General features: G+C 47.7%; 1 long non-coding RNA gene across 1 annotated transcript in view; it reads right to left on the bottom strand.

Moving 5' to 3' along the window:
• The window catches only part of LOC105487656 (uncharacterized), a 33220-nt gene that overhangs the window by 11376 nt on the left and 9624 nt on the right, over nt 1–12220 (bottom strand). Inside the window, exon 3 of the long non-coding RNA XR_011617609.1 lies at nt 12130–12196. This is a non-coding gene — a long non-coding RNA (uncharacterized lncRNA). The remainder of the gene's footprint in view (nt 1–12129; nt 12197–12220) is intronic.

The raw sequence follows: 12220 nt of genomic DNA, 5'->3' as shown, positions 1-12220 counted from the left end.
TGTAAACCTTTAGCCCTTGGGAGTGCGGTGGTGCCTTCTGCTGCCGAGAACTCTTCTCAGTCTGAGACTAGCTCCTGCTGTGCAATGGGTCCTGGCAGAGACTTGGAGACTACCCACAGGACAGTGAGTGACTTTGTTCCTGGAACTGACTACGGTGAGACCCATCAAGTCGTAGATTGGCAACCCATCAGCAGAGAAAATGATGCATTTGAGCGGGGCGTGGTGGCTCAGCCTGTAATCCCAGAACTTTGGGAGGCTGAAGAGGGCAGCTCACCTGAGGTCAGGAGTTTGAGACCAGACTGGCCAATATGGCGAAACCCTGACTCTATTAAAAATATGAAAATTATCCAGGCATGATGGCAGGTGCCTGTAATCCCAGCTACTTGGGAGGCGAAGGCAGGAGAACTGCTTGAACCTGGGAGGCGGAGGTTGCAGTGAGCCTAGACTGTGCCATTGCACTCCAGCCTGGGCAACAAGAGTGAAACTCTGTCTCAAAATAATAATAATAATAATAATAATAAAATAAAATGATGCATTTGGGATCAGGCCCAGGAAGTTCAGTGGGAACATGTAAGTTACATGAACAGGTGGCCTCGACCCCCACATCACCTCCTTCTGATGCAGTGACCCTTCTCTCTCGGCGCACACCTATGGCCTTATGGACATATGGTGGGGGAGGGCGCCCCTAGGATGAGCTGTTAGACGAGAAAACTTGGATCCACTTCACAGGCGGATAGACTGTGTTTAACATGTTCAATATGATGGCGTGAACTAAAAATAAACTGCTGCCCTCAGGACAGGGACAAAGGTGGCACTCCCCTTAGGTGAAAATTTTTCAGTAGTCAAGATGCATAATATGCTAATGCAGTATTTTAAAGAGTTAAAATTAATACAAAAATCCATGATGAGCAAAATGTTAAAATTTCAGATGGGGGCTGAAATTCAAAGGTGGGGCACGCCCACCCCAGTTCCCCGCAGTCCTCTGAAGGGGGTGTAGAAGAGCATCAGCAGCTCCAAAGGCCCTGGGGACGGGACATGGAGGCTGTGGAGGGACAGGAGCCCTGGGATGGGGTGTGTTGATGAGCAGACATGAAGGCTTTGACACTTGGTGGGGCCAAAGGGGTACCAGCTTGTAACTGTTGTGCCGAGCCATATTGGAATCTGAGACAAAAGAAAAACCAGCACTACTGACCTATGGAAATGGCACTAGTGTGCCAATCGTTGGACTTCCGTTAAAGTCTGCCAGAAAGCCTTTCCTGCAGAGGAGGCACCCAGCAAGTGGGTGGATAGGATGGTTCAGCCTCTGGGCATCAGCCGGCATCAGCCATCCTACGGCAGGAGCAATAGATAGTTCCATGAATGGTGTGGCCATGGTGGCGAAAAGTCAAGGGAGGCATGAGCCCAGCACCACAAGTTCCCTCCTGCTAGGGATGACCTGGCTGCTGCCACTACTGAACGCCCTACCTGCCAACCACAGGGACTAATAATGAGCCCTCAAGATGGCGCCATTTCACAAGGAGATCAGGCAGCCACGGTGCCAAGTTCATTATATCAGACCCCTTCTGTCATTGATGAGACAGTGATGAGTCCTACCAGAGTCAACACCTACTATGGGTATGAATTTTTCCTTCCTTGCAACATTGCCTTCACTGGCGTCACCAACAGAGCCCTTACAGACATCTCTGATTTATTGGCAAGGGATTTGAACAACATTGCCTCAAGCCAAGGGGTCTGTTTTACAACAAAGAGGCTATGGCTCCAAGATTCCTCTGGAAGCAGCAGGCCTACGAGAACATCAGGATGACCTGTGCCAAGGCTATGCCAGGGTGAAAGTGTGGGCCCACACCCTGTATAGTTAGGATGCTATCCTTGAAACTGCGGTGTGTGTGCCTTATGAAGAGCAGACACATGGCGCTATGTTCCCAACAGCAGAAAGACATGGGGCTGGAAACCCAGGGGGTTGAGGGCGGAGTAGTGAAATCGGATGTTCTCACCATCACTCTCAGAGACCACCTTGAGAAATGTGTGCTCCCTGTGTCCACAGCTTTGGGTGGGGCTCTAGCAAATTCGACGTCTTAGTTGTTGATGGGGGAGAAGCGGCAGAGAGTGGACTCCTCCACCAGGGAATCACCAATTCCACGGAACTTGAAAATATAAATACTGCCTGGTCCTCTATAGGCTTCTCAAGTCAGTGGGCCAGTTTCTACATGCAAAAGAATGAAGAGGTAGCCTCTACATTATACAATATAAATGTTTTTTTAATTTAATTTAATTAATTTATTTATTTTTTTGAGACAGAGTCTTGCTCTGTACCCCCGGCTGGAGTGCAGTGGCGCGATCTCGGCTCACTGCAAGCTCCGCCTCCCGGGTTCACGCCATTCTCCTGCCTCAGCCTCCTGAGTAGCTGGGACTACAGGCGCCCACCACCGTGCCCAGATAATTTTTTGTATTTTTAATAGAGATGGGGTTTCACCATGGTCTCGATCTCCTGACCTTGTGATCCGCCCACCTCAGCCTCCCAAAGTGCTGGGATTACAGGCGTGAGACACCGCGCCCGGCTACAATATAAATGTTAACTCAACATGGATCAATGGCAAACATCAGCGCTAAAACCACAGAACTCTTAGAAGAAAACCTATAGGTAAATCTTCATGACCTTGGATTTGGTAATGGATTCTCAGATACAACACCAAAAACATGAGCAAAGAAAGAAAAATAGATAAACTGGAATTCGTCAAAACTAGACACTTTTGTGCATGGAAGGACATTACCAAGAAAGTGAGAAAACAACCTACGGAATGGGAGAAAATATTTGCAAATCATATATCTGATAAAGTTTTAAAATCAAGACTATATAAGGAGCTCCTACAACTCAATAACAAAAAGACAACTCAATTAAAAATGAGTAAAGGACTTGAACAGGTATACATCCAAAGAAAACATACAAATGACCACAGGAAAGTGTACTTCACATCACTAAACATTAGGAAAATGCAGATCAAAACCAAAATGAGATACCACCCCACACCCATTAGAATGCCTGCTATAGATAATAAAAGAAAAATGAAAACATGATAAACTAAAGCAAAATAACAAGTATTGATGAGAGCGTGTTGGTGAGAAATTGGAATCTTTGTGCACGGTTAGTGGGAATGTGAAATGGTACAGTCAGCCTGGAGAACAATATGGCAGTTTCTCAAAAAATTAAACATGGAATTAACACAGAATCAGCAACTCCACTGCTAGGCATATATCCTGAAGAACTGAAAGCAGGACTCAGACAGAGATATCCATGCCTATTTCACTGCAGCATTATCCATGAGGGCCCAAAGGTGGAAACAAGCCAAGTTGCCATCAACAGGTGAATGAATACAGAATGTGGCATGCCTTGTACATACGATGGAACATTATTCAGCCATAAAAATGCATGAAGCTTTAATACATGCTACCACATGGATGGACCTTGAAAACACTATACTATGTAAAGTAAGTCAGTTTCAAAAGGAAAAATATCATATCAGTCTACTTGTTTGAAACATCTACAAGAGACAAAGTCACAGAGAAAGTAGGCTAGTGGTTACTAGGGGCTGAGGGGAGAGGGGATGGGGAGCCTTTGCTTAATGGTTACAAGGTTTCTGTTCAAGGCAATTACAAAGCTTTGGAAATACATAGTAGCGATGGTTGTCCAGCGATGTTCATATAATTCAGGTCACTGAATGAACATTTAAAAATGGTTAAAATGGGCTGGGTGTGGTGGTTCACGCCTGTAATCCCAGCACTTTGGGAGGCCAAGTGGGGGTGGATCACCTGAGGCCAGGAGCTTGAGAGCAGCCTGACCAATATGGTGAAACCCCATCTCTACTAAAAATACAAAAATTAGCCGGGCATGGCTGCGTGCGCCTGTAATCTCAGCTACTCTGGAGGCTGAGGCAAGAGAATCGCTTGAACCCAGAAGGTGGAAATTGCAGTGAGCCAAGATTGCGCCACTGCACTCTAACCTGGGCAACAAGAGCGAAACTCTGTCTCAATAATGATGATAATAATAATAATAATAATAAATAAATAAAAAGGGTTAAAGTGGCACATTTTATGTTGTGTGTATTTTACTGCAATAAAAAAGGTACTGATTAAACTGGCAGGAGAAACTAGTTCTGATTATTGCAAGGAGATAGAATTGTTTCTCCGTGAGAGATGGATGAGTATGTTTGGGACTCAGGAGAGTCACTGGGATGGCTCTTAGTATCTTATTTATTTATTTATTTATTATTTTTTGAGACAGGGTCTTGCTCTGTTGCCCAGCTAGAATGCAATGGCACAATCACGGCTCACTGCAGCCTCGACCTTCTGGACTCAAGCGATCCTCCCACCTCCGCCTCCTGAGTAGCTGGGACTACAGGCATGTGCCACCACACCTGAATAATTTTTTTTCTTTAGAGATGGGGTCTTGCTGTATTGCCCAGGCTGGTCTCAAACTCCTGGGCTCAAGTGATCTACCTGCCTCGGCCTCCCAAAGTGCTGGGATTACAGATGTGAGCCACTGTGCCCTGCCTTCTTGGTGAATCTTGAACCTGCAACTAGACAAAATAGGCAGTCACAGCAGCCAAAGGCCAACCAAGACAAGCTCAGGAAAGACTCAGAAACTGCAGGGGGGAAGGTGTGGTCACCTCACCTGGCACACAACTTAAACAAGTCAAAGTGCTGGCCATGAGTAAGGGACATCTGGAGTGGTCAGTGCAGGAGGGAGACGATGGATAGCAACTGTAGCTTCATTCACAGTAGGATTTCCGCAGGCCTCCCCTTGAAGACCTGGTGACAGGTTGGATTTGATGCAGGGCATGCCTAAGTCTGAGTGGTCCAAGAGGGAGATGATGAGACAGTCGCGGGTACTGCCTCGCATCATCTTGGCCTCTGCTGATTCAGCTATGGCAGTGGTGAGCAGTTTTGTGCAAGCTTCAGCTCATTTGGGCCTCACAGCACCTTGCCTCAAGCATGCTGTTAGCTTTGGCCCTAGGGCTTCCTGAGTGCTGTGGCATGGGATGGCAGAAACAGCCCTTTCAGCATGCAAACATATGTTCCCCCCGAAGGTACGGGGTTACCCTTCCCAGGGAGCTCTCAGCCAATGGGGGAGAGGCAGAAGATTCTGAAAGGTCTTCTGTCTACTCAGCAGTCCGCATGGGACCGAGTCCAGGGTGCCTGTAGAGGGGACCAGCCTTGATAATGCACCCTTGTGTTGGCTTGTCCTTCAGTGTGTCACCTTCCCTGGTTCCTCATCCCTGCTTCCTAAAATTGACCCCAAACTCCACCTTCCCTCAGAGAAGGACTGAAGTAGGTGAGTGGGATTTAGTATCAGGTTTGTAAGGGTGAGATCGCAAAGTACTTAAGATACAAACATGAAGTGTCTGTCCTACAGACCTGGGCTCTGAAACCCATAGCCAGGCCTTTTTATTTTTATTTTTTTTTTGAGACAGGCTGGAGTGCAGTGGCGCAATCTCGGCTCACTGCAACCTCTGCCTCCTGAGGGTTCAAGCGATTCTCCTGCCTCAGCCTCCCGAGTAGCTGGGATTACAGGCACCCGGCTAATTTTTGTATTTTTAGGAGAGACAGGGTTTCACCATGTTGGCCAGGCTGGTCTCGAACTCCTGACCGCAAATCATCCACAGGCCTTGGCCTCCCAAAGCACTGGGATTACAGGCGTGAGCCACTGCACCTGGCCACAGCCAGTCTTGAAATTCCATATAATCACAGGCTAAGCCAAAATTTCAAATTAAGCGTATCTGGATAATTTCATCATAGCAGAAATGGTGAAGGGGTAAATTCTGGCAAAGTGACACGCTTAGTTTTTTTTTTTTTTTTTTTTTTTTTTGAGACGAGTCTCACGCTGTTGCCCAGGCTGGAGTGCAGTGGCGCGATCTCGGCTCACTGCAAGCTCCGCCTCCCGGGTTCCCGCCATTCTCCTGCCTCAGCCTCCTGAGTAGCTGGGACTACAGGCGCCCGCCACCGCGCCCGGCTAATTTTTTGTATTTTTAGTAGAGACGGGGTTTCACCGTGGTCTCGATCTCCTGACCTTGTGATCCGCCCGCCTCGGCCTCCCAAAGTGCTGGGATTACAGGCTTGAGCCACCGCGCCCGGCCGACACGCTTAGTTTGTTAGGTTACAATCGGGAGGGCAGCGTCTTGAACGCGAGCCAGTGCCCGTGGTCCCTGGATTTCCTGATCTATAGCACCCTCTAGTGTTAGCTTTGCTTCATGTCCAGAACTCAGTGGTAAAAGCCTGAAATTCTGCCTCTGCACAAACTATGGTTAGTGGAAATCTGTGATAGCAGAGGCCCCTTTTATTGTTTTTTCTCTAAGGAGAAGTCATCAGGTGCTTAAATCTTTGGAAATAAATTTGTGCCACCCGTGTGTTTAAAATAAAGTATCATGCTTTATGTTTCATTTGTTCTTCCAACAAGTAATTGTTAGGGATCCCTGCGGTCTGCAGAAGGCCCCAAGTTGGAGCAGGAAGTTTTAAATGAAAACGCTGCACATTTTCACAGATGAACAGGGAAGGAGGGTGTCATGCCAGTGTCCAAACGGGGAAGTAGTTGCCCGGTGCGTGCAGGGGAGACAGCTGCCACCGTTCCCCATCAGTCTCACCTCAGAATTCATCATCCTACCTGGCTCGGAAACAGATTTGGGGAGCATCTGCTCTCTTTATAGTTTGCCCCGTGATCAATTTCAGTGCATCTGTGCAGGATGACATGAACTGTCCTAAATGTCTTCTAAAATAAAAAGACAACTTTGCTTTACTCAGGGCTTCACAGCATTAGATGTACTTGGGTTAAAGGCTTTAGCGCACTCCAATGGGGGCTCATCTTCCTACATTTTGGGTAATTCATATGCATGAGAAGACATTGTCATTTGCGGTGCAGTTCTGAAAGGAAGTATTAAGGGCGAGAATTTGATTTTAAGTGAGGGAAGGAAAAAAAAAAAAAGGTGTGAATTTAGCTCCAGACTCTGCAGAGGATGAAAGAAGATGTTATATTTCTGTATGAGACGTTGCAAATCACTCTAGGGTGCCCTCTGAACTTCTCCCTCAGCCCACCTGTCCACAGAATGGCTGGGATTCACTCCACTCTCCGGGATTCACTGCCACTTCTCTGATCCACAGTCTTTCGGGAACAGACCATCTCAGACAGCCCCTAAAGTTACCGCACGGACCACAAATTGTTCTGCAAAGTGATAGCATAGAATGCACCAAAACATCTTGAAAGAAACTTACTCAAGATGTGCTTGCTTCCTCAAGATGATTTTTTCTTTGTTTTAACCGGCATTCTTGTGGGCACATATGTCTATGTTTAGCCAAAATGAAAAACGGTCCTAAAATAAAAAACTCAGAAACTTTGACTAGAGTGCTTGTATGTTCTAAGAGGGAAGGGGTGTTGCATAATTCATTATGGGAGCGGACTAAACCTTCCCTCCACTTAGAAGAGTGGGGCTGGGGGTGGTGGCTCGTGCCTGTAGTCCAGCAATTTAGGAGGCCAAGGCAGTAGGCCAGGAGTTCAAGACTAGCCTGGGCAATATAGGGAGGACTCTGTCTCTAAAAATAATTTAAAAATTAGCCGGGTGTGGTGGCGCACACCTGTAGTCCCAGCTACTCAGGAGGCTGAGGTAGGAGAATCACTTGAACCCAGGAAGTGGAGGTTGCAGTAAGACAAGATCATGCTATTGCACTACAGCCTGGGTGACAGAGTGAGACCCTGTCTCTAAAAAATAATTTAAAATAAAACTAAACAGAAGAAAGATGGGCACTAAGCCTAAAAATTTGACCACACTCAACATAAGGTGTTAGTTCAGAGCTCTGGACCCCAAACACTGCTGCCTGGAGTGGGTGAGTGTCTTATTGGCCCCGATATGGGAAAAGGAGTCCAGGAAGAGCAGAAGTGAGTTGGAGGCTGGTCCACAGATAAGAGAGTAGCAGGAGACCCTGTAAGACGGTGAGAGCCTGGCTGGGTCCAAGTAACTCTCAAGAACCAGGCGGTCTCAATATTCCCTCCCCACGCTGCTACACTGAACCCTCACTGGCCACTGCAGACGCAACAGTCAAAGTCTGTGGCACCAACACCTTGTGTTAGAGAGGCTCCGGGGAAGTTCCCGAGAAGATCTGGAGCTCCCAGTTCATCTGGGCCAGGCACACTGAACAGAGGGAGGGCTGGAGGAGCTGAGAAGGGAGGCGAGGAGGCGAACCCCAGAGAGTCAGGGTTTAGAGGCTCCTGATCAGGAGAAACGCACAGGTGGCTCTTACAACCTCTCTCAGCAACCTTTAGAGATTCTGGGCTGGTGTTTGCTAGCTTAAAAATCACCCAATATATACATTTAGAAAAGTAGGGCTTTATTTCTCATACAGGGTTACAACCTGGAAGGCAGCCACCCTGACCGGCTAAGAAGTTTAGTCTCCGGTAGAAGCCAACAGGCAAGCACTTTAAGAAAGGGTGGGAGAGGATAAGACAGGAATTCAAGCTGAATGGGTTGGCCAGGTGTACGTATTCAACATGATATAGGAATAGCTATGAATATTCATGGAATGAGGCCATGCACATGTGTGATAAGCAAACATGCATGTTACATGCATCCCATGTTCACCTTGGGGTGGAGACTACACATTTAAGTGTATTATAATCTGGCTGTAGACGTCAAAAGGTGAAGAAGGGATGTGAGGGCATGCAATTGCACAGTCTCTGTAAATGGGCAGAACCAGGCCATGCTTGGTGGTCTCTTATCAGGAGAAAGTTACTGAATCAGTCTCTTGTCCAATCAAAGCTGCAGTTCTGGCTGGCAGAAGGAGGGTCAGTTAGTGTCCAGCAGTGAACGAGCTGCAATTATTTTAATATCACCTATCTCCAAGCCATTGGTTTGTTTAGCTACCAGAGAAAAAGAAACCACTTGTGGCAGCTAGAAACTATTCTTTATGTATAAGTGTATGTGACTTAACCCTTCCCTGATATGACCCTTAGGTCCTGGTTATGATTTGGTATCTTACTGTCACAGAGTCCATTCTGCCAGTCTTATGACCTCTATTTTATTTTTATTTTTTAGAGACAGGTTCTCGGTCCATCACCCAAGCTGGAGTGCAGTGGTGCGATCTTGGCTCACTGCAACCTCCACCTCCCAGGTTCAAGCAGTTCTCCTGCCTTAGCCCCCTGAGTAGCTGGGATTACAGGCACCCATGCACCCGGCTAATTTTTGTATTTTTAGTAGAGAAGTGGTTTCACCATGTTGGCCAGGCTGGTCTCGCACTCCTGACCTCAGTCTCGCCTCAGCCTCCCAAAGTGCTGGGACTACAGGTGTGAGCCACTGTGCCTGCCATGACCTCTATTTTAACATGAATGCTGCTCATTTGTGTTTAAGCCACAAAAGGGAGAGGGTAGAGCGGGGTGTGTCTGACTTCCCTTCCCGTCATGGCTGGGAACTCTGTTGTTAAGGTTCCTCTGGGGTTCCCTTGGCCAAGAGGGGGTCTGTCCAGTTGGTTGAGTCGGGGGAGGGGGGCTGAGGATTTCATTTTTAGTTCTCATGTTTCACTGTAAGTAGACTGAGGGCTTAAATTACTTTTATTTATTAATGTTAAGGGGGACGTCCATTAAACCTGAAAGACTTGGGGACACCAACGAGGCTGATAGCCATTAGATAATTATTATTAATGACAGTCATTAGTGATACCAATTATGTACCAATTATGTACCAATAGTTCCAGGCATGAGAGCTATAGGGATAAATAAGACATATTAGCCTCCTCCCTTGTGGAGCCTGCCTTCTGGGAAGCAGGAGTGTTGGTGTTCCATGAAGGTGTGACAATATCAAGAATCCGTCTTGCCGGGCGCGGTGGCTCAAGCCTGTAATCCCAGCACTTTGGGAGGCCGAGACGGGCGGATCACGAGGCCAGGAGATCGAGACCATCCTGGCTAACACGGTGAAACCCCATCTCTACTAAAAATACAAAAAACTAGCCGGGCGACGTGGCGGGCTCCTGTAGTCCCAGCTACTCGAGAGGCTGAGGCGGGAGAATGGCGGGAATCCGGGAGGCGGAGCTTGCAGTGAGCTGAGATCAGGCCACTGCACTCCAGCTTGGGCGGCAGAGCGAGACTCCGTTTCAAAAAAAAAAAAAAAAAAATCCGTCTTAGGCCGGGCGCGGTGGCTCACGCCTGTAATCTCTACACTTTGGGAGGCCGAGGAGAGTGGATCACTCGAGGTCAGGAGATCAAGACCATTCTGGCTAATACGGTGAAACCTAGTCTCTACTAGGAATACAAAAAATTAGCTGGGCGTGGTGGCGGGTGCCTGTAGTCCCAGCTACTCGGGAAGCTGAGGCAGGAGAATGGCATGAACCTGGGAGGCGGAGATTGCAGTGAGCCGAGATCGCGCCACTGCACTCCAGGCTAGGCGACAGAGCGAGACTCCATCTCAAAAAAACAAAAACAAAAAACAATTGTCTTATCTAGTCTCTTGTTCTACTAAAAGGTTTGGCTTGCAGGAAATCTGCAATGCCTGGGACATTTCAGATCTGCGATTTAGGGAGGAACAGGGTGTACAGACCTCCAACCTTGGCACTCAGAGCTTAGTCTCCTCCCTGAATTTCCCTCATTTTTTTGAAATTGCTTTGTCATCCAGGCTGGAGTGCAGTGGCATGATCATACCTCATCACACCCTTGAGCTCCTGGATTTAAGCGATCCGCCTGCCCCAGCCTCCTGAGTAGCTGGGACTACAGACATGCACCACCACACCCAGCTAACTTTTTATTTTTGTAATGACGAGGGCTCTCTGTGTTGCCCAGGCTGGTCTTGAACTCCTGGCCTCAAGCGATCCTCCCACCCCAGCTTCCCAAAGTGGTGGGATTACAGGCGTAAGCCACCACACCTGGCCTGTACTTCCCATTTGGCAGCACTGTCTTGATAGTTTTGTAGCCCTGGTTGCTATGTTCATGCGGACACTTATGTTTTCTTTCTCTGGAAAGTCAGGGATGCCAGAGGGGCGCCTTATCTCTCTTGGCTACTGTTCTATTCCCCAGTCTGAAAGGGGAGCCGGCACTGGGAAGGCCCTGAGTCCATGTTTGTTGTCTGGGAGTACCATTAAAGGTAACTGACCACTTTCGCTTACGTTAACTACAAAGATAAACAAGAAATGATTGCTTTAGCTGTATAATACTCTCCTCCGGGCACTTGAAACAGCCCTACCAAGTCATATTAGTGATAATCACTTGTGGTAACCAGTCTCTGAGTTGGCCTCCAGTAATCCATTCCTACCAGCCTTCATGCGTCTGTGCAGTCCCAGCCACATAGACGAATGTGTAGGGGTGTTGCAGTGATGGTGTGCAACCTTTCAGTTAGATCATGAAGATGCTGTGCCTTCTGCTTCATTGCTTGGATCCTTCCCTCTGGAGGACACCAGCTTCCTCATCAAGAGGACATTGGAACAGCCTGTGGAGAGCCCCATCTGCTGAGGCACGCAGGCCTCATGGTCAAGAGCCCAGACACATCAGAAACTGGTCCTCTCGGAAGCACATCACCAGGCCCAAGCACCCCTTCAGATGACTACAGCCTCGAGAGAGGGCCCAATCTAGAACCGCCCCGCTACAGCACTCCCAAATTCCTGGCCCTTAGGAGCTGTGAGAGAGGACATTGGTCTTAAGCCACTAAGTTTTGTATTTGATATGCAGCAATAAATAACAACTACAGTGATGCTGATGTTGTTCCTTAATAATACCAGCTAGTGATGATTTCTTAGTCTTAGTCTTTTTTTTTTTTAAGAAATGGGGTCTTGCTATGTCTCCTAGGCTGGAGGGCAGTGATGCAATCATAGCTCACTGCAGCCTCAAGCTCCTGGGCTCAAGTGATCCTCCTGCCTCAGCCTCCCAAGTAGCTGGGACTACAGGCACAGGCTACCACACCCGGCTAATTTTTAAAAATTTTTTGTAGAGAGGAGGTCTCACTATGTTACCTAGGTTGGTCTTGAACTTCTAGGCCTTCCAAAGTGCTGGGATTATAGGTGTGAGCCACCACGCCAGGCCCCACATTACCTTTTTTAAAAGGTGCAATATAAAACCTTAGCAAACAGTGTGCTCACTTTGAAAATGCAGCTTTAAGAGAAGCCCCTTACCTTCCAGCGCCTTCCAATTGCATCGTTGTCCCTGAGTCCCTCCTACGCGGAAATTTTGGTGCTTTCACTGTCACAAAAGGAGGCGTAAGAA

This window comes from Macaca nemestrina, chromosome 20 (genome assembly GCF_043159975.1).
Source record: "Macaca nemestrina isolate mMacNem1 chromosome 20, mMacNem.hap1, whole genome shotgun sequence".
NCBI lineage: Eukaryota > Metazoa > Chordata > Mammalia > Primates > Cercopithecidae > Macaca > Macaca nemestrina.
Note: the sequence above shows the minus strand (reverse complement) of the source record. Positions and strands in the feature narration are given on the sequence as shown.